At 48.5% G+C, this 23,433-nt stretch overlaps 1 long non-coding RNA gene across 1 annotated transcript; it reads left to right on the top strand.

Annotated features, from left to right (window-relative positions):
* Positions 1–640: 640 nt before the first annotated feature.
* Positions 641–6,118, top strand: LOC137335027 (uncharacterized). The gene is made up of 2 exons (XR_010966308.1): positions 641–710; positions 4,974–6,118. It is a non-coding gene; the product is annotated as an uncharacterized lncRNA (long non-coding RNA).
* The last annotated feature ends 17,315 nt before the right edge of the window (positions 6,119–23,433 follow it).

Below are 23,433 nucleotides of genomic sequence, written 5' to 3'. Positions count from 1 at the left end.
CTGTTTAAAGCCACAACAGAAAGGTCCAGTTTTCTCCTGGAGTTTGAGATAAATCAGGTTTAAAAATGATGCAGTTTCAGACAATGAGTGAGATCCGGGCTCAGCCCCGCCCACTCGGTGCCACAAGTCCCGCCCCTCACACACTCCGATTGGTTGGAGGACCAACCGCCCGCTCGGTCCTCCTGTCTCTCTCTGCTCTTCCTATTGGTCTGAAGCTCACCTCAATCACCAGGACTGGGTTAATAGTGAGACTGACGGTCCTGAGCTGCAGCTAAAAAATAAACATCAATCCAACCCGTCAGTTACAATATTGAATGAAACTAAATTAATAAAAGTTTCGGAAACAAATATTCTCCAAATTTATCAAAAAGCGAGGCGGAGCGCGCCTGCGCTGTGACTGTGGCGGTTTAATGGCGGACTCCATCATCCATCGTCGTCCCGGGCTTCAGTTTATTTTGTATCCTTGCCCGCCCTTCGCAGCTGCAAACGGACTTTACCCGGTCCGCAATCTCCATCCGACCAGAGAAAAACTCAGTTTCTTACCAGATATTCGGACCATTAATGGCGGCTTCGCCTACCCAGCACGCACCGCGAGGAGGAATCGACCCTATCTGGGTGTGGGGAGCCCAGTGCGCAGGCGCGGGGAGCCCATTGATGGGCGGTGTGAGCTGAGCATGCGCGGCTGGTGGGTGATGCAGCATTCGGAGCAGGTAAGATGGAGCGGATTAATAAACCTCGGGGGGCCGCAGGCTTCGCAAAGACCGAGTGCGACCCCAGGCCCCAACATAAACCTCGGGGGGCCGCAGGCTTCGCAAACACCGAGTGCGACCCCAGGCCCCAACATAAACCAGCGGACATTATCCCCCCGCCTCATGACCCCAACAGAGGGCGCGCGGCCCTCAGCGCATGCGTCAACTAGGTCAGGGAGCGTCTGTAAATGAAGGAGAAATGGTGATGGATCAGGGAGAGTCTGTCATCAAAACTAGGAGATAGCACAGATGATCAGAGGGGAACCAGTGAGTGTGGAACTGAACCCAGTCAGAGTCAGCACCAGAGGGGAGGGAGAGAGAGAGAGAGAGGGGAACCAGTGAGTGTGGAACTGAACCCAGTCAGAGTCAGCACCAGAGGGGGAGAGAGAGAGGGGAACCAGTGAGTGTGGAACTGAACCCAGTCAGAGTCAGCACCAGAGGGGAGAGAGAGAGAGAGAGGGGAACCAGTGAGTGTAGAACTGAACCCAGTCAGAGTCAGCACCAGAGGGGAGGGAGGGAGAGAGAGAGAGGGGAACCAGTGAGTGTAGAACTGAACCCAGTCAGAGTCAGCACCAGAGGGGGGGAGAGAGAGAGAGAGAGAGAGGGGAACCAGTGAGTGTAGAACTGAACCCAGTCAGAGTCAGCACCAGAGGGGAGGGAGAGAGAGAGAGAGAGAGAGGGGAACCAGTGAGTGTAGAACTGAACCCAGTCAGAGTCAGCACCAGAGGGGGAGAGAGAGAGGGGAACCAGTGAGTGTAGAACTGAACCCAGTCAGAGTCAGCACCAGAGGGGGGGAGAGAGAGAGAGAGAGGGGAACCAGTGAGTGTAGAACTGAACCCAGTCAGAGTCAGCACCAGAGGGGGAGAGAGAGAGGGGAACCAGTGAGTGTGGAACTGAACCCAGTCAGAGTCAGCACCAGAGGGGGAGAGAGAGAGGGGAACCAGTGAGTGTGGAACTGAACCCAGTCAGAGTCAGCACCAGAGGGGAGAGAGAGAGAGAGAGGGGAACCAGTGAGTGTAGAACTGAACCCAGTCAGAGTCAGCACCAGAGGGGAGGGAGGGAGAGAGAGAGAGGGGAACCAGTGAGTGTAGAACTGAACCCAGTCAGAGTCAGCACCAGAGGGGGAGAGAGAGAGGGGAACCAGTGAGTGTCGAACTGAACCCAGTCAGAGTCAGCACCTTCAGGGGATGAGAGAGAGAGAGAGAGAGAGAGAGGGGAACCAGTGAGTGTAGAACTGAACCCAGTCAGAGTCAGCACCAGAGGGGAGGGAGAGAGAGAGAGAGAGGGGAACCAGTGAGTGTAGAACTGAACCCAGTCAGAGTCAGCACCAGAGGGGAGGGAGAGAGAGAGGGGAACCAGTGAGTGTAGAACTGAACCCAGTCAGAGTCAGCACCAGAGGGGAGGGAGAGAGAGAGGGGGGAACCAGTGAGTGTGGAACTGAACCCAGTCAGAGTCAGCACCAGAGGGGAGGGAGGGAGAGAGAGAGAGGGGAACCAGTGAGTGTAGAACTGAACCCAGTCAGAGTCAGCACCAGAGGGGAGGGAGGGAGAGAGAGAGAGGGGAACCAGTGAGTGTAGAACTGAACCCAGTCAGAGTCAGCACCAGAGGGGGAGAGAGAGAGGGGAACCAGTGAGTGTCGAACTGAACCCAGTCAGAGTCAGCACCTTCAGGGGATGAGAGAGAGAGAGAGAGAGAGAGAGGGGAACCAGTGAGTGTAGAACTGAACCCAGTAAGAGTCAGCACCAGAGGGGAGGGAGAGAGAGAGAGGGGAACCAGTGAGTGTAGAACTGAACCCAGTCAGAGTCAGCACCAGAGGGGAGGGAGAGAGAGAGGGGAACCAGTGAGTGTAGAACTGAACCCAGTCAGAGTCAGGACCAGAGGGGAGGGAGAGAGAGAGAGAGAGAGAGGGGGGAACCAGTGAGTGTAGAACTGAACCCAGTCAGAGTCAGCACCAGAGGGGAGGGGGAGAGAGAGAGAGAGGGGGGAACCAGTGAGTGTAGAACTGAACCCAGTCAGAGTCAGCACCAGAGGGGGGGAGAGAGAGAGAGAGAGAGGGGAACCAGTGAGTGTAGAACTGAACCCAGTCAGAGTCAGCACCAGAGGGGAGGGAGAGAGAGAGAGGGGAACCAGTGAGTGTAGAACTGAACCCAGTCAGAGTCAGGACCAGAGGGGAGGGAGAGAGAGAGAGAGAGAGGGGAACCAGTGAGTGTAGAACTAAACCCAGTCAGAGTCAGCACCAGAGGGGGAGAGAGAGAGGGGAACCAGTGAGTGTCGAACTGAACCCAGTCAGAGTCAGCACCTTCAGGGGATGAGAGAGAGAGAGAGAGAGAGGGGAACCAGTGAGTGTAGAACTGAACCCAGTAAGAGTCAGCACCAGAGGGGAGGGAGAGAGAGAGAGAGGGGAACCAGTGAGTGTAGAACTGAACCCAGTCAGAGTCAGCACCAGAGGGGAGGGAGAGAGAGAGGGGAACCAGTGAGTGTAGAACTGAACCCAGTCAGAGTCAGGACCAGAGGGGAGGGAGAGAGAGAGAGAGAGAGGGGAACCAGTGAGTGTAGAACTGAACCCAGTCAGAGTCAGCACCAGAGGGGAGGGAGAGAGAGAGAGAGAGAGAGGGGAACCAGTGAGTGTGGAACTGAACCCAGTCAGAGTCAGCACCAGAGGGGAGGGAGAGAGAGAGAGGGGAACCAGTGAGTGTAGAACTGAACCCAGTCAGAGTCAGCACCAGAGGGGAGGGTGAGAGAGAGAGAGGGGAACCAGTGAGTGTAGAACTGAGCCCAGTCAGAGTCAGGACCAGAGGGGAGGGAGAGAGAGAGAGGGGAACCAGTGAGTGTAGAACTGAACCCAGTCAGAGTCAGCACCAGAGGGGAGGGAGAGAGAGAGAGAGAGGGGAACCAGTGAGTGTAGAACTGAACCCAGTCAGATTCAGCACCAGAGGGGGAGAGAGAGAGAGAGAGAGGGGAACCAGTGAGTGTAGAACTGAACCCAGTCAGAGTCAGCACCAGAGGGGAGGGAGAGAGAGAGGGGAACCAGTGAGTGTAGAACTGAACCCAGTCAGAGTCAGCACCAGAGGGGAGGAGAGAGAGGGGAACCAGTGAGTGTAGAACTGAACCCAGTCAGAGTCAGGACCATCGGGGAGGGAGAGAGAGAGAGAGAGAGAGGGGAACCAGTGAGTGTAGAACTGAACCCAATCAGAGTCAGGACCATCGGGGAGGGAGAGAGAGAGAGGGGAACCAGTGAGTGTAGAACTGAACCCAATCAGAGTCAGGACCATCGGGGAGGGAGAGAGAGAGAGGGGAACCAGTGAGTGTAGAACTGAACCCAGTCAGAGTCAGGACCATCGAGGAGGGAGAGAGAGGGGAACCAGTGAGTGTAGAACTGAACCCAGTCAGAGTCAGCACCAGAGGGGAGGGAGGGAGAGAGAGAGAGAGAGAGAGAGGGGGGAACCAGTGAGTGTAGAACTGAACCCAGTCAGAGTCAGCACCTTCAGGGGAGGGAGAGAGAGAGAGGGGAACCAGTGAGTGTAGAACTGAACCCAGTCAGAGTCAGCACCAGAGGGGAGGAGAGAGAGGGGAACCAGTGAGTGTAGAACTGAACCCAGTCAGAGTCAGCACCAGAGGGGAGGGAGAGAGAGAGAGAGAGGGGGGAACCAGTGAGTGTCGAACTGAACCCAGTCAGAGTCAGCACCTTCAGGGGAGGGAGAGAGAGAGAGAGAGAGAGGGGAACCAGTGAGTGTAGAACTGAACCCAGTCAGAGTCAGCACCAGAGGGGAGGGAGAGAGAGGGGAACCAGTGAGTGTGGAACTGAACCCAGTCAGAGTCAGCACCTTCAGGGGAGGGAGAGAGAGGAACCAGTGAGTGTGGAACTGAACCCAGTCAGAGTCAGCACCTTCAGGGGAGGAGAGAGAGAGGGGAACCAGTGAGTGTAGAACTGAACCCAGTCAGAGTCAGCACCTTCAGGGGAGGAGAGAGAGGGGAACCAGTGAGTGTGGAACTGAACCCAGTCAGAGTCAGCACCTTCAGGGAGGGAGTAAACTGGGAATGGAGGAAAACAAGTTGGAGATGATGTGACGAGTTTGGATTTCAACATAATGAGGAGGGAGAGTGCGTGGGTCGGGGATTTACAGCTTTGGGGGAACAAGAGGGTGTTCTGTGGAAACTAGAATTGTCTGTTCTGAATTTCTATCCTGTATTTACAGTGATGACTTTTGTAAACTCCTTTTACAGGGTATTAGAAGGGGAGGATTGGCAGACAGGAATCCCAAACCAAACATGATGTCAAGATCTGACAGAGTCACTCGATTCATCAGGACCTGAATATCATCGGCCTTTGAATGTGGAAGGAGAAATGTTTGTCTGTTCTATCTGTGGGAAAAGATTTCAAATATCAGTGTGATTGGAAAATCACCGAGACACACACACACCCGAGTGAGAGTGTTCCAGTGGACTGAGTGTGGATGGAGCTTTAATCAGTTAAACAGCCTGAAAAAACATCACACCATTCACAGCGGGGAGAAACCGGAAACGAGGCATCAACTGATCGTCCAACCTGGAGAGACACAAGGACACCCGGACCACGGAGAAACTGTGGAAATGTGGGGACTGTGGGAAGGGATTCAATTACCCGTCTGAGCTAGAAATTCATCAACGCACTCACACTGGGGAGAGGCCGTTCACCTGCTCTGTGTGTGGGAAGGGATTCACTCTGTTGTCCAGCCTGAGGAGACACCAGCGAGTTCACACTGACGAGAGACCGTTCAGTTGCTCTGACTGCAGGAAGAGGTTCAGGCAGCCATCCGCCCTCATTGTACACCAGCGAGTTCACACCGGGGAGAGACCGTTCACCTGCTCCTTGTGTGGGAAGGGATTCTCTCAGTCATCCCACCTTCTGACACACCAGCGAGTTCACACTGATGAGAGACCTTTTAAATGTTCTGACTGTGAGAAGAGTTTTAAAAGAACAAATGATCTTCTGGAACACCTAAGGACTCACACTGGGGAGAGGCCGTTCACCTGCTCCGTGTGTGGGAAGAGATTAACTCGGTCATCCAAGCTCCAGACACACCAGCGAGTTCACACTGGGGAGAGGCCGTTCACCTGCTCCGTGTGTGGGAAGGGATTCACTCAGTCATCCAACCTACTGACACACCAACGTGTTCACATGTGACTGCAGGGGTTGGATTCTGCTGTTATTGCTGCTGTTAATCACACCCAGGACTGAACCATGTTCATTCTGACAGTTGGGATTTGATTCTGCTGATTTTAAATTCCAGCCCAGTTAGAGGGATTATTAATATTCTGGATCTATGTCAAATAAATCAAAGAGTGAAGGATCAAATTCACTCTTGTCCCTGAAAGGGGAGTAAAAAATACTGCCGATTGTGTTTGCCTCCAGTCGAGTTTATTTTTACCTTTGCCAAATATCTCACTCTTTAAAGGGATCTCTTCAAATACTGAAAACTACCACAAATGGAATTAAACTCTGTGTAGGTTTTCATAGTATGTTACAGCATAGAAGGAGGCCATTCGGTCCATTGTGTGTGTGCTGGCTCTTTGAAAGAGTTATAGGAGCATAGGAACAGGAATAGGCTATTCAGCCCCTCATGCCTGCATTTGATAAGATCATGGCTGATCTGTGATCTAACTCCATATACCTGCCTTTGGCCCATATCCCTTAATACCTTTGGTTGCCAAAAAGCTATCTATCTCAGATTTAAATTTAGCAATTAAGCTAGTATCAATTGCCGTTTGCGGAAGAGAGTTCCAAACTTCTACCACCCTTTGTGTGTAGAAATGTTTTCTAATCTCGCTCCTGAAAGGTCTGGCTCTAATTTTTAGACTGTGCCCCCTACTCCTAGAATCCCCAACCAGCGGAAATAGTTTCTCTCTATCCACCCTATCCGTTCCCCTTAATATCTTATAAACTTCGATCAGATCACCCCTTAACCTTCGAAACTCTAGAGAATACAACCCCAATTTGTGTAATCTCTCCTCGTAACTTAACCCTTGAAGTCCGGGTATCATTCTAGTAAACCTACGCTGCACTCCCTCCAAGGCCAATATGTCCTTCCGAGGGTGCGGTGCCCAGAACTGCTCTCAGTACCCCAGGTGCGGTCTAACCAGGGTTTTGTATAGCTGCAGCATAACTTCTGCGCCCTTGTACTCTAGTCCTCCAGATATAAAGGCCAGCATTCCATTAGCCTTCTTGATTATTTTCTGCACCTGTTCATGACACTTCAATGATCTATGTATCTGTACCCCTAGGTCCATTTAGACATCCACTGTTTTTAACTTTTTACCATTTAGAAAGTACCCTGTTCTATCCTTTTTTGATCCAAAGTGGATGACCTCACATTTGTCTACATTGAATTCCATTTGCCACAGTTTTGCCCATTCACCTAATCTATCAATATCGCTTTGTAATTTTATGTTTCCATCTACACTGCTTACAATGCCACCAATCTTTGTGTCATCGGCAAACTTAGATATGAGACTTTCATTATCCAATTAGTGTCACTCCCCTCCTTTTGAAAGTTATTATTGAATCTCCTTCCACCACCCTTGGGGGAAATAATGTTGAAAGACTGACATAGAGCAACAAAATGGCTAAAGTACATTGACCCAAAATGGCTGATATGTGTATAAAGGGAAAGAGAAGTTTAGCCTGAGTTTGAAACTCAATCAGGCTAAACTTCTCTTTCCTTTCACTGCAGACAGGTCGCCAAGGCAACACTGATAAGACATTCCATTCCACAGAATGGCCAGTTGGAAACTCTGATCAGATAAGGAGAAAGAACAGGACTTTGTTATTAACCACAATATAAGTATAAACCAGAGTGAGTAATAGAGTAGATTAGATTATAATGTGTGATATTTATACCTATAATTGTGAAACTTTAAGAAATAACATAATTAGCAGTAGGCAGGGTAGATTAAGGACAATGAGAACATTACTGAAGAAAAGTAACTGCTGGGAACTAAGGAATGTGTCCTTGTAAATCACAGATCAGAGAAGTTCCAGCTGTCTTTTCCTCACTTCCCGCCTAAAGCAGAGGAGATGAAGAAGAGTCAGGTACAGAGATGGATCACTACAGGGCATAAAAGTGAGGGGATACTGATGGAAGGGGGCAGCCGGGACTGGAGATCAAGCTCAGGGCATCCGAGGTTCCATCCAGCGGGCTGACCTCGTGTAAGTTACTGTGGACACGCATGTCCACCCTGGAATTCCTAGGATGAACAGGTGGGATTTGTTTGGAGACAGGATGTCCCAGCTCTCCACATTTAAAGGGACAAGGAGAGGACCAGATGGGCTGAATGGCACCGCCTTATGACATTACTGCAATGCCCAGCAACCAACCTCCCTGAGCCCTGCTCATTATGGGCTGGGTTTAGCTCAGTGCTGTTACAGGAAGGGTAACAGGAGCAGGATTCGACCCGTGTGGAGCCCAGGATTAATGGGAAAAGGTACAGGATCAATTTATATCTCATTGAGTAAGAAATGTAATTGTCCCAGACACTCCCTGTCCCTGAGTATGTGTACAGAGAGAAGCTGATGAGTTTGTGTTTCCTTCTTCAGATGACTTTTTGTGCTCATCGAGGTGATGGATGTCAGTGCTGGGGAATGGGACATTTTATCAGTCAGAGCACCTCCCATTAGCATCCGAGACTCCCAGGTCAGGAACAGCACGAGTTAGGAGTAAAGCTCCGTCTACACTCTCCCATCAAACCAGGGCAGGTACAGCACAGTTTTACTCTATATCTAACCCGTGCTGTACCTGCCCTGGGAGTGTTTGATGGGACAGTGTAGTCATGGTCATAGTAGGTACAGCACAGAGGGAGGCCATTCAGCCCATTATGCCTGTGCCGGCTCTTTGAAAGAGCTATCCAATTAGTCCATTCACCTGCTCTTTCCCCATAGCCCTGTAAATTTTTTCCCTTCATGTATTTACCCAATTCCTTTTTGAAAGTTATTATTGAATCTGCTTCCACCACCCTTTCAGGCAGCGCATTCCAGATCATTACAACTCACTGGGTAAAAAAAAGTTTCCTCATGTCACCTCTGGCTCTTTTGCCAATCAGCTTAAATCTATGTTCTCTGGTTCTTGACCCTTCTGCCAATGGGAACAGTTTCTCTCTATCTACTCTGTCGAGACCCTTCATGATTTTGAATACCTCTATCAAATCTCCTCGCAATCGTCTCTGTTCCAAGGAGAACAACCCCAGCTTCTTCAGTCCATCCACGTAACTGAAGTCCCTCATCCCTGGAATCATTCTAGTAAATTTCTTCTGCACCCTCTCTAAGGCCTTCGCATCTTTCCTAAAGTGCGGTGCCCAGAACTGGACACAATGCTCCAGTTGTGACTGAACACCCGGTGTTTTATAAAGGTTCATCATGACTTCCATACTTTTGTACTCAATGCCTCTATTTATAAAGCCCAGGATCCTGTATGCTTTTCTAAACGTTTTCTCAATCTGCCCTGACACCTTCAACAAATTGTGCACATATACCCCCAGTTCTCTCTGTTCCTGTACCCCTTTTAGAGTTGTACCCTCTAGTTTATATTGCCTCTCCTCATTCTTCCTACCGAAATGTATCACTTCGCATTTTTCTGTGTTAAATTTCATCTGCCATGTGTCTGCCCAATCCACCAGCCTGTCTATATCCTCTTGAAGTCTATCACTATCCTCCTCACTGTTCACTACCCTTCCAAGTTTTGTGTCACCTGCAAATGTTGAAATTGTACCCTGTACACCCAAGTCCAAGTCATTAATATATATCAAGAAAAGCAGTGGTCCCAGCACCGACCCCTGGGGAACACCACTGTACACCTCCCTCCAGTCCGAAAAACAACCGCTCACCACTACTCTCTGATTCCTGTCCCTTAGCCAATTCTGTATCCACGTTGCTACTGCCCCCTTTATTCCATGGGCCGCAATCTTGATGATAAGCCAACCAGGCGGCACTTTATCAAACGCCTTTTGAAAGTCCATATACACCGCATCAACTGCATTGCCCTCATCTACCCTCTGATACCTCATCAAAAAACTCTATCAGGTTAGTTAAACACAATTTGTCTTAACAAATCCGTGCAGGCTTTCCCTAATCAATCCACACTCGTCCAAGTGACTGTTAATTTTGTCCCGGATTATCGTTTCTAAACGTTCCCCCATCACTGAGGTTAAACTGACGGGCCTATAGTTGCTGGGCTTATCCTTACACCATTTTTTGAATAAGGGTGTAACATTTGTAATTCTCCAGTCCTCTGGCACCACCCCTGTATCTAAGGATGATTGGAAGATTATGGCCAGTACCTCCGCAATTTCCACCCTTACTTCCCTCAGCAACCTAGGATGCATCTCATCCGGACCAGGTGACTTATCTACTTTAAGTACAGCCAGCCTTTCTAATACCTCTTTATCCATTTTTAGCCCATCAAGTATCTAAACTATGTATTCCTTTACTGAGACTCTGGCAGCATCTTCTTCCTGGGTAAAGACAGATGCAAAGTACTCGTTTAGTACCTCGACCATCCCCTCTGCCTCCATGAGTAGATCTCCTTTATGGTCCTGATTCAGCCCCACCCCTCCTCTTACTACCCGTTTGCTGTTTAAATGCCTGTAGAAGTCTTTTGAATTCCCTTTTACGTTGGCCAGTCTATTCTCACACTCTTTCTTTGCCCCTCTTATTTCCTTTTTTACTTCCCATCGACTTTCTATATTCTGCCACTTGTATTATCAACCTGAGATCTGTAATGCGCCCCTTTTTTCCGTTTCATCTTACTTACTATCTCTTTTGTCATCCAGGGAGCTCTGGCTTTAGTTGCCCTACTTTTCTCCCCTGTGGAAATGTACCTAGACTGTACCTGAACCATTTCCTATTGAAAGGCCGCCCACTGTTCAATTACAGTTTTGCCTGCCAATCATTGATTCCAATTTACCCGGGACAGATCTGTTCTCATCCCACTGAAATTGGCCCTCCTCCAATTACTTATTAATTCAGTGGTCAGAGTCCTTTTCCATAGCTATTCTAAACCTTATGATACTATGATCGCTGCTGCCTAAATGCTCCCCCATTGACACTTGCTCCACTTGGCCCACCTCATTCCCTCGAACTAAGTCCAGCAATGCCTCCTTCCTCGTTAGGCTGGAAACCTACTGGTTAAGAAAGTTCTCCCGAACACATTTCAAAAATTCCTCCCTCTCTGTGCCCCTTATATAATTATTGTTATCCCAGTCTATATTAGGGTAGTTGAAGTCCCCCATTATCACTACTCTATGGCTTTTGCACCTCTTTGTAATTTCCCTGCAAATTTGCTCCTCTATCTCCGTCCCACCAGTTGGTGGCCTATAGAATACATCCAATAGTGTAATGGCACCTCTATTGTTTCTTAACTCTAACCAAATAGATTCTGTCCTTGACCCCTCCAGGACATCCTCTCTCTCTCCAGGACTACAATATTCTCCTTAATCAATACTGCCACCCCCCCGCCTCCTCCTTTCTTTCCTTCCCTATCTTTCCTGAACACCTTGTATCCAGGAATATTTAGCACCCAATAATCCTGCCCTTTTTTGAGCCAGGTCTCTGTTATCGCTACTACATCGTATTCCCATGTGGCTAATTGCACCTACAGCTCACCAACCTTATTTACCACACTTCGTGTGTTTACACACATGCACTGTAAACCTATCTTAGACTTTCTTGTACTCTCAGTCTGGTCCCACCTAATAACGTACTATTACACAGACAGAGTTTAAGGAGTTAGGAAAGAGATTAACAAGCAGGACCTCAAGTTTAGTAATCTCTGGATTACTCCTGGTGCCACGCGCTAGTGAATATAGAAATAGGAGGATAGAGCAGATGAATGCCTGGCTGGAGAAATGGTGCAGGAGGGAAGCTTTAGATTCCTGGGGCATTGGGACCGGTTCTGGGGGAGGTGGGATCTTTATAAGTTGGAGGGTTGCACCTCAACAGGGCCGGGACCAATATCCTTGCGGGGAGATTTGCTAGTGCTGTTGGGGAGGGTTTAAACTAACTTGGCAGGGGGATGGGAACCTGAGAGGAGATTCAGAAGGGAGAGTAACAAAGCTGGAAGTGGAAAGCACAAAGTAGTGAGTGAAATTGGAAGGCAGCGGAAACAAAGGCCAGCAGCAAATAAGGTCAAAATAGGAAAAAATGTTAAAGGCACAATTAAAGGCACTTTATCTGAATGCACGTAGCATTCGCAACAAGGTGGATTAATTGAGGGCACAAATAGAAGTAAATGGGTCTGATCTAATTGCCATTACAGAGACGTGACTGCAGGGTGACCAAGGCTGGGAACTGAATATTCAAGGATATTCGACATTGAGGAAGGACAGGCAAAAAGGAAGAGGAGGTGGGGTAGTGCTGTTAATAAAGGATGAGATCAGTACAATAGTGAGAAAGGATCTTGGCTCAGAAGATCAAGATGTAGAATCAGTTTGGGTGGAGCTAAGAAACAGCAAGGGGCAGAAAACATTGGTGGGAGTTGTTTATAGGCCACCAAACAGTAGTGATAATGTAGGGCACGGTATAAAGCAGGAAATTAGAAGTACATGTAACAAGGGTAATACAGTAATCACGGGGGACTTTAATCTACATATAGATTGGGCAAACCAAATTAGCACTAATACTGTGGAGGACGAATTCCTGGAATGTATACGAGATGGTTTTCTAGATCAGTATGTTGAGGAACCAAATAGGGAACAGGCTATTTTAGATCTAATATTGTGCAAAGAGAAAGGGTTAATTAATAATCTTGTTGTAAAGGAGCCCTTAGGGAAGAGTGACCATAATATGATATAATTCTTCATTAAGTTTGAAAGTGATGTAGTTCAATCCGAAACTAGGGTCTTAAATCTAAACAAAGGAAACTACGAAGGTATGAGGCGCAAGTTGGCTGTGGTTGATTGGGGAACTACATTAAAAGGTATGATAGTAGACAGACAATGGCTACATTTAAAGAATCAATACATAATTTGCAACAAATATATATCCCTTTAAGGCACAAAAACCCAACAGGAAAAGTGGTCCAACCGTGGCTAACAAGAGAAATTAAAGATAGTATTAAATCAAAGGACGAGGCAAATAAAGTTGCCAGAAAAAGCAGTAAGCCTGAGGATTGGGAGCATTTTAGAATTCAGCAAAGGAGGACCAAGGAATTGATAAAGAAAAGGAAAATAGAATATGAGAGTAAACTAGCGAGAAACATAAAAACGGACTGTAAAAGCTTCTATAGGTATGTAAAAAGGAAAAAACTGACAAAGGCAAATGTGGGTCCCTTATAGACAGAGACGGGGGAATTTATAATGGGGAATAAGGAAATGGCAGAGACATTAAACAAATACTTTGTGTCTGTCTTCATGGAAGAAAACACAAAAAAACCTCCCAGAAATATTAGAGAACCAAGGGTCTGGCGAGAATGAGGAACTGAAGGAAATTAGTATTAGTAAAAAAATAATACTAGAGAAATTAATGGGACTGAAAGTCGATAAATCCCAAGGACCTGATGATCCACATCCCAAGGTTTTGAAGGAGGTGGTTATAGAGATAGTGGATGCATTGGTTGTCATCTTCCAAAATTCTACAGATTCTGGAATGGTTCCTGCAGATTGGAGGGTAGGAACTGTAACCCCACTATTTAAGAAAGAAGGGAGAGAGAAAACAGGGAGCTACAGACCTGTTATCCTGACATCAGTAGTAGGGAAAATGCTAGAATCTATTATAAAGGATGCGGTAACAAGACACTTAGAAAATAATAATAGGATTTGGCAGAGTCAACATGAAAGGGAAATCATGTTTGACAAACCTATTGGAGTTCTTTGAGGATGTAACTAGTAGAATAGATAAGGGGGAACCAGTGGATGTGGTGTATTTAGATTTTCAGAAGGCTTTCGATAAGGTCCCACACAGGAGGTTGGTGAACAAAGTTAGAGCACATGGAATTGGAGGCAATATACTGGCATGGATTGAGAATTGGCTAACAGACAGAAAACAGAGAGTAGGAATAAAGGAGTCTTTTTCAGGTTGGCAGACTGTGACTAGTGGGGTACCGCAGGGATCGGTGCTTGGGCCCCAGCTATTCACAATATATATCAATGATTTGGATGAGGGGACCAAATGTAATATTTCCAAATTTGCTGATGACACAAAACTAGGTGGGAATGTGAGTTGTGAGGATGATGCAAAGAGGCTTCAGGGGGATATAGACAGGCTAAGTGAGTGGGCAAGAACATGGCAGATGGAATATAATGTAGAAAAATGTGAAGTTATCCACTTTGGCAGGAAAAACAGAAATGCAGAGTATTTTTTAAATGGTGAGAGATGGGAAATGTTGATGTTCAAAGGGACCTGGGTGTCCTTGAACATAAGTCACTGAAAGCAAACATGCAGGTGCAGCAAGCAATTAGGAAGGCAGATGGAATGTTGGCCTTTATTACAAGAGAATTTGAGTACAGGAGTAAAGATGTCTTACTGCAGTTATACAGGGCCTTGGTGAGACCACACCTGGAGTATTGTGTACAATTTTGGTCTCCTTACCTAAGAAAGGATATACTTGCCAGAGAGGGAGTGCAATGAAGGTTCACCAGACTGATTCCTGGGATGGCGGGATTATTGTATGAGGAGAGATTGAGTCGACTAGGACTGTATTCTCTAGAGTTTAGAAGAATGAGAGGTGATCTCATTGAAACAAACAAAATTCTTACAGGGCTCGACAGGGTGGATGCAGGGAGGATGTTTCCCCTGGCTGGGGAATCTAGAACCAGGGGTCACAGTCTCAGAATAAAGGGGCAGGCCATTTAGGACTGAGATGAGGAGAAATTTCTTCACTCAGAGGGTGGTGAATCTTTGGAATTCTCTACCCCAAAGGGCTGTGGAGGCTCAGTCATTGGTCACACTCAAAACAGAGATCGATAGATTTCTAGATGTTAAAGGCATCAAGTGATATGGGGATAGTGCAGGAAAATGGCGTTGAGGTAGAAGATCAGCCATGATCTTGTTGAATGGCGGAGCAGGCTCGAGGGGCCGGATGGCCGACTCCTGCTCCTGTTTCTTATGTTCTTATTACTTGCTCTAGTGCTATCTTTCTCCCCCAATCCTTTGTGCCCCTTGTTTCTCCTTTCGATTGCTACATCCTGGTGCCCATCCCTCTGCCAAATTAGTTTAAACCCCTCCCACAGCACCAGTGAACCTCCCCGCGAGGACACTGGTCCCAGCTCCGTTGAGTTGCAACCTCTCTGGCCTGTACAGGTCCCACCTTCCCCAGAACTGGTCCCAATGCTCCAGGAATCTAAAGCCCTCCCTCCTGCACCATCTCTCCAGCCATGCACTCGTCTGCTCTATCCTCCTATTTCTATACTCACCAGCACGTGGCACCGGGAGCAATCTGGAGATTACTACCTTTGAGGTCCTGCTTCTTAATCTCTTTCCTAACTCCTTAAAATCTGCCTGCAGGATCTCATCCCTCTTTCTACCTTTGTCGTTGGTAACGGCATGGTCCACGACCTCTGGCTGTTCACCCTCCCCAACCCTCCAGAATGTTCTGCAGCCGCTCAGTGACATCCTTGACCCTGGCACCAGGGAGGCAACATACCATCCTGGAATCACGTCTGCAGCCGCAGAAACGCCTGTCTGCTCCCCTAACTATAGAATCCCGTCACTATTGCTCTCCTGACCTTTCTCCTCCACCCCATACAGCTGAGCCACCCGTGGTGCTGTGGACTTGCCTCTGGCTGCACTCCTCAGAGGGACCCACTCCCTCACCAGTATTACTGGTTAGATAGTGAGATGCCCTCAGGGGACTCCTGCGCTACCTGCCTGGTCCTCCTTGTCTGTCTGGCGGTCACCCAGTCCCTCTCTGCCTGCACTCTCTTAAGCTGCGGGGTGACCATCTCCTGAAACGTGCTATCCGTGTAGCTCTCAGCCTCGCGGATACACTGTAGTGACCCCAGCTGCTGATCAAGCTCCGAGATCAGGAGCTCGAGCTCCTCCAGTTAATGACACTTCCTGCACCTGTGGTTGTCCAGGACACGGGAAACGGCCTGGAGTTCCCACATGACACAGGCCGTGCATTCCACGGGTCTGAGCTGCCCCGCCATGCCTCAATTTATTAGATTGTTTACTAAATTTAATAAAAATAAATTAAGACTTATAAAAAAACACTCAGGTGAAGCTCATCGAGAGAAACAACTTTACACAGAGCACTGGGGTTGATTTTCAGAGGGATAGAATTGAAAAGCAGAGAAGTTATGTTAAACTTGTATAGAACTGAGAGGTAATAGTGAATGAATTTCAATATAGATAAGCGTGAGGTATTACATTTTAGTAGAAAGACTATACTGCTTGGATAATAAGAGTCTAAATGGGGTACAGGAGCAGAGGGATCTGGGGGTACAGATACACAAATCACTAAAAGTAGCGACTCAGGTTAATAAGACCACAAAAAAAAGCACAGGGGTTTATTTCTAGAGGGATAGAATTGAAAAGAGGGGAAGTTATGTTAAACTTGTATAGAACCTTGTTTAGACCACACTTGGAGCACTGTGAACAGTTCTGGTCTCCATATTATAAAAAGGATATAGAGGCACTGGAGGAGGTGCAAAAAAGATAGAGGTTATACCTATCAGGAAAGATTGGACAGGCTGGGGCTCTTTTCGCTAGAAAAGAGAAGACTGAGGGGTGACCTGATCGAGGTCTTTAAGATTATGAAAGGGTTCGATAGGGTAGAGGTAGAGAAGATATCTCCACTTGTGGTGGAGACCAGAACTAGAGGCCATAAATATACCAGTCACTAATAAATCCAATAGGGAATTCAGGAGAAACTTCTTTACCCAGAGAGTGGTTAGAATGTGGAACTCACTACCACAAGGAGTAGTTGAGGTGAATAGTATAGATACATTTAAGAGGAAGCTGGATAAACACATGAGGGAGAAAGGAATAGAAGTAAAAACTGATAGGGTGAGATGAAGTAGGGAGGGAGGAGGCTCGTGCAGAGTATAAACACCGACATGGACCTGTTGGGCTGAATGGCCTGTTCTGTGCTGTACATTCTATGTATGTTATTACAGCCCAGAAAAAGGCCATTTGGCCCAACTGGTCTGTGCTGGCGTTTATACAGCCTCCTCCCACTCTAATTATCTCCCACCCTGTGCTTGGTATTCCTCTATTCCTTTCTCGCTCATGTATGCACCAAGCCTCCTCTTAAATGCATCAATGCTCTCTGCTTCACCCACTCCATCTGGCAGCGAGGTCCACATTCTCACCACTCTCTGTGTAAAGAAATTCTTCCTAAATTCTTTATTCCATCTGTAAGTGACTATCTTATATTGTTGCCCCCTTGTTCTGACTCACCCATAAATGAAAACAGTTTCTCCACATTCACCCGATCAACAACATCAACAACAACTTGCATTTATATAGCGCCTTTAACATAGTGAAACGTCCCAAGGTGCTTCACAGCAGCGATTATCAAACAAAATTTGACACTGAGCCACATTAGGAGATATTATTGGCGGAAGGGTCGAGAACCAATTGGCACAGATTTAAGGTGATTGGCAAAAGAACCAAAGACAACATAAGGATAAACCTTTTTACCGAGTGAGGTGTTATGATCTGGAATGAGCTGCCTGAAGGGGTGGTGGAAGCAGATTCAATTGTGGCTTTCAAAAAGGAATTGGATAAATATTTGAAGGGAAAAAATTTGCAGGGCTACAGGGAAAGAGCAGGGGAATGGGACTAACTGGATTGCTCTTACAAAGAACCGGCACGGGCTCGATGGGCTGAATGGCCTCCTTCTGTGTTGTGACGATTCTATGATTCTATTAGGACAGGTGACCAAAAGTTTGGTCAAAGGGGTAGGTTTTAAAGAGCATCTTAAGAACATAAGAAATAGGAGCAGGAGTAGGCCATTCAGCCCCTTGAGCCTGCTCCACCATTCCATAAGATCATGGCTAAACTTTAACCTCAACTCCCCTTTCCCGCCCAATCCCCATATCCCTTGATTCCCTTAGGGTCCAAAAATCTATCGATCTCAGACTTGAATATACTCAATGACTGAGCATCCACAGCCCTCTGGGTAGAGAATTCCAAAGATTCACCACCCTCTGAGTGAAGAAATTCCTCCTCATCTCAGTCCGAAATGGCCGACCCCTTATCCTAAGACTATGTCCCCTAGTTCTAGACTCTCCAGCCAGAAGAAACAGCCTCCGAGCATCTACCCTGTGAAGCCCCCTCAGAATCTTATATGTTTCAATGAGATCACCTCTCATTCTTCTAAACTCCAGTGAATATAGGCCCATTCTACTCAATCTCTCCTCATAGGACAACTCTCTCATCCCAGGAATCAATCTAGTGAACCTTTGTTGCACCGGTTCCAAAGAAAAGAGCCCCAGCCTGCTCAATCTTGCCAGATAGTTGCATCCTCTCAATTCTGGTCACAACATTGTCGGTCTTTGCTGCACTTTTTTCAGTGCTTCAAAATCCTCTTCTTATATGGAGACCAGAACTGCTGACAGTACTCCGTGTGGTTTAACCAAGGTTCTATATAATTTTATTATCTCCCCGCTTTTGTATTCTATTCTAGAAATGAATCCCATAACTTTCTTTGCACTCTTTATGACCTTATCAACTTTTAGCAATTTATTTGTCTGTATTCCCAGATCTCATTGATACTCTACTCCATTTACTTTCTGAGGAATAAATGGCCTCCTTAATCCTCCTACCAAAATTAACCACCTCACATTTCATTATATTGAATTTAATTTCCCATTTATCTGCCCAGTCTGCGAGCCTGTTCATGTGTTCCTGTATTTTGGTGCAGACCTCCACATTATTAGCTATACCACCCAGTTTGGAGTCATCTACATATTACGGCAACATACCTCCAATTTCTGAGTCCAAATCATGGTCCCAGCACGGATCCCTGCAGGACACCACTTCAAACTTTTTGCCAGTCCAAGAAACTTCCCTGAACTCCCACCCTCTGATTTCTGTTTTGTAGCGATCTTTCCACCCAAACTGCTACCTGGCCCTTCATTCCACATGGCCTGACCTCGGTCATCTTGTCGACCTTACATACTGCAGACACAGTACACCAGTGGTGGAGGGGGTCGATATTGTGGCGAGGACGTTGATGAAGTGGACTTCTCTTTCCCGTTTGTTTTGATGTATCGCCAGTGTCGTTTTTCACATCTTTCCACCTTTTAAAAAAACTTGTTACCAGCTCATTAAAACCATTAACAGCCTTTCGATTAGGTCACAGAAAACAATGAGACCTCGTAAGTTTCCCTCAGACGAACAGACCTGAACACCGTTAGAAAACATTTAGCAATTAAATCAGACTGTGCGAGTTAGTAACACAGAAGTGGGGACCAGCGTACTTATGAACAGGGGTAGACCATTCAGCCCCGCGAGCCTGTTCAGCCATGGCTGATGGCTTCGCACGATGGCGGAGAGCCCGGGCACTTGGGATCCTCTACAATTTATTTTTAAATTTTGTTTATTGCCTTTCCGGCTCCAAAGTCGAAGGGTGAACAAAAAAAATTCTGTTCACAATTGGAGCTTTCAATGGTGAGGAAGTTGCCCAGAATGACCCGCGCGGCAGAATGTGCCCTATCAGTGGCTATAGGAGCCGAATGCGCAGGCGCAGAGTCGGACCGTGTTCTGAGCATGCGCGGTGCGAGAGATTCCGACGGACTGAGGTGGAACAGACGGGAGGAACTGGAGCCGTCGGTGGGCTGGGAAGCTCCATAAACACCTGGAGAAAAGGCCTCAAGCCCCGAATAAGAGCCGACGGGCCCGTGTTTGCACCTCGGTGGCAGGCCCAGCTGCCGAGGTGAGGCTGCCATCTTGGTAGAGGAAGTCAGGGTTGATTACTGCGCATGTGTGGCCATCTTGGTACAGTGCCGGGGAGTGGGCGGGGCCTCAGGGTCCCGGTAACCAGGGGTGATAATGATTGACATTTCTGATATTCACACTCTGCACTCCCTCAGAACTGAACCAACCAGAACAGAATGGACCCAAACTCCCAGCACTGCTCTCAGATTGGGATAATTGGGAATGTTGGGAGGGACTCGGGCCCAGTGTAATGGGATAATTGGGAATGTTGGGAGGGACTCGGGCCCAGTGTAATGGGATAATTGGGAATGTTGGGAGGGACTCGGGCCCAGTGTAACGGGATAATTGGGAATGATGGGAGGGACTCGGGCCCAGTGTAAGGGGATAATTGGGAATGATGGGAGGGACTCGGGCCCAGTGTAAGGGGATAATTGGGAATGTTGGGAGGGACTCGGGCCCAGTGTAACGGGATAATTGGGAATGATGGGAGGGACTCGGGCCCAGTGTAAGGGGATAATTGGGAATGTTGGGAGGGACTCGGGCCCAGTGTAACGGGATAATTGGGAATGATGGGAGGGACTCGGGCCCAGTGTAAGGGGATAATTGGGAATGATGGGAGGGACTCGGGCCCAGTGTAAGGGGATAATTGGGAATGTTGGGAGGGACTCGGGCCCAGTGTAACGGGATAATTGGGAATGATGGGAGGGACTCGGGCCCAGTGTAACGGGATAATTGGGAATGTTGGGAGGGAGTCGGGCCCAGTGTAAGGGGATAATTGGGAATGTTGGGAGGGACCCGGGCCGAGTGTAACGGGATAATTGGGAATGTTGGGAGGGAGTCGGGCCCAGTGTAAGGGGATATTTTGGGAAATGGTGGGAGGGACTCGGGCCCAGTGTAAGGGGATATTTTGGGAAATGATGGGAGGGAGTCGGGCCCAATGTAAGGGGATAATTGGGAATGATGGGAGGGACTCGGGCCCAGTGTAACGGGATATTTTGGGAATGATGGGAGGGACACGGGCCCGGTGTAACGGGATATTTTGGGAAATGATGGGAGGGACTCGGGCCCAGTGTAAGGGGATATTTTGGGAATGATGGGAGGGACTCGGGCCCAGTGTAACGGGATATTTTGGGAATGATGGGAGGGAGTCGGGCCCAGTGTAAGGGGATAATTGGGAATGATGGGAGGGACTCGGGCCCAGTGTAACGGGATATTTTGGGAAATGGTGGGAGGGACTCGGGCCCAGTGTAAGGGGATAATTGGGAATGATGGGAGGGACTCGGGCCCAGTGTAACGGGATAATTGGGAATGATGGGAGGGACTCGGGCCCAGTGTAACAGGATAATTGGGAATGATGGGAGGGACTCGGGTACAGTGTAAGGGGATATTTTGGGAAATGATGGGAGGGACTCGGGCCCAGTGTAAGGGGATATTTTGGGAATGATGGGAGGGACTCGGGCCCAGTGTAAGGGGATATTTTGGGAATGATGGGAGGGACTCGGGCCCAGTGTAACGGGATATTTTGGGAAATGATGGGAGGGACTCGGGCCCAGTGTAAGGGGATAATTGGGAATGATGGGAGGGACTCGGGCCCAGTGTAAGGGGATAATTGGGAATGATGGGAGGGACTCGGGCCCAGTGTAACGGGATAATTGGGAATGATGGGAGGGACTCGGGTCCAGTGTAACGGGATAATTGGGAATGATGGGAGGGACTCGGGTCCAGTGTAACGGGATAATTGGGAATGATGGGAGGGACTCGGGCCCAGTGTAACGGGATAATTGGGAATGATGGGAGGGACTCGGGCCCAGTGTAACGGGATAATTGGGAATGATGGGAGGGACTCGGGTCCAGTGTAAGGGGATATTTTGGGAAATGATGGGAGGGACTCGGGCCCAGTGTAAGGGGAAATTTTGGGAATGATGGGAGGGACTCGGGCCCAGTGTAAGGGGATATTTTGGGAATGATGGGAGGGACTCGGGCCCAGTGTAAGGGGATATTTTGGGAATGATGGGAGGGACTCGGGCCCAGTGTAAGGGGATATTTTGGGAATGATGGGAGGGACTCGGGCCCAGTGTAACGGGATATTTTGGGAAATGATGGGAGGGACTCGGGCCCAGTGTAATGGGATATTTTGGGAAATGATGGGAGGGACTCGGGCCCAGTGTAAGGGGATAATTGGGAATGATGGGAGGGACTCGGGCCCAGTGTAAGGGGATAATTGGGAATGATGGGAGGGACTCGGGCCCAGTGTAACGGGATATTTTGGGAAATGATGGGAGGGACTCGGGCCCACTGTAAGGGGATATTTTGGGAAATAATGGGAGGGACTCGGGCCCAGTGTAACGGGATAATTGGGAATGATGGGAGGTACTCGGGCCCAGTGTAACGGGATAATTGGGAATGATGGGAGGGTCTCGGGTCCAGTGTAAGGGGATATTTTGGGAAATGATGGGAGGGACTCGGGCCCAGTGTAAGGGGATATTTTGGGAATGATGGGAGGGACTCGGGCCCAGTGTAAGGGGATATTTTGGGAATGATGGGAGGGACTCGGGCCCAGTGTAAGGGGATATTTTGGGAAATGGTGGGAGGGACTCGGGCCCAGTGTAATGGGATAATTGGGAATGTTGGGAGGGACTCGGGCCCAGTGTAAGGGGATAATTGGGAATGTTGGGAGGGACTCGGGCCCAGTGTAACGGGATATTTTGGGAAATGATGGGAGGGACTCGGGCCCAGTGCAAGGGGATATTTTGGGAAATGGTGGGAGGGACTCGGGCCCAGTGTAACGGGATATTTTGGGAAATGATGGGAGGGACTCGGGCCCGGTGTAACGGGATATTTTGGGAAATGATGGGAGGGACTCGGGCCCAGTGTAAGGGGATATTTTGGGAATGATGGGAGGGACTCGGGCCCAGTGTAACGGGATATTTTGGGAATGATGGGAGGGAGTCGGGCCCAGTGTAAGGGGATAATTGGGAATGATGGGAGGGACTCGGGCCCAGTGTAACGGGATATTTTGGGAAATGGTGGGAGGGACTCGGGCCCAGTGTAAGGGGATAATTGGGAATGATGGGAGGGACTCGGGCCCAGTGTAACGGGATAATTGGGAATGATGGGAGGGACTCGGGCCCAGTGTAACAGGATAATTGGGAATGATGGGAGGGACTCGGGTACAGTGCAAGGGGATATTTTGGGAAATGATGGGAGGGACTCGGGCCCAGTGTAAGGGGATATTTTGGGAATGATGGGAGGGACTCGGGCCCAGTGTAAGGGGATATTTTGGGAATGATGGGAGGGACTCGGGCCCAGTGTAACGGGATATTTTGGGAAATGATGGGAGGGACTCGGGCCCAGTGTAAGGGGATAATTGGGAATGATGGGAGGGACTCGGGCCCAGTGTAAGGGGATAATTGGGAATGATGGGAGGGACTCGGGCCCAGTGTAACGGGATAATTGGGAATGATGGGAGGGACTCGGGTCCAGTGTAACGGGATAATTGGGAATGATGGGAGGGACTCGGGTCCAGTGTAACGGGATAATTGGGAATGATGGGAGGGACTCGGGCCCAGTGTAACGGGATAATTGGGAATGATGGGAGGGACTCGGGCCCAGTGTAACGGGATAATTGGGAATGATGGGAGGGACTCGGGTCCAGTGTAAGGGGATATTTTGGGAAATGATGGGAGGGACTCGGGCCCAGTGTAAGGGGAAATTTTGGGAATGATGGGAGGGACTCGGGCCCAGTGTAAGGGGATATTTTGGGAATGATGGGAGGGACTCGGGCCCAGTGTAACGGGATATTTTGGGAAATGATGGGAGGGACTCGGGCCCAGT

Source organism: Heptranchias perlo, chromosome 18 (genome assembly GCF_035084215.1).
Source record: "Heptranchias perlo isolate sHepPer1 chromosome 18, sHepPer1.hap1, whole genome shotgun sequence".
NCBI classification, from domain to species: Eukaryota; Metazoa; Chordata; class Chondrichthyes; order Hexanchiformes; family Hexanchidae; genus Heptranchias; species Heptranchias perlo.
The sequence above is the reverse complement of the archived record's forward strand: the minus strand, read 5'-3'. Positions and strand labels throughout refer to the sequence as shown.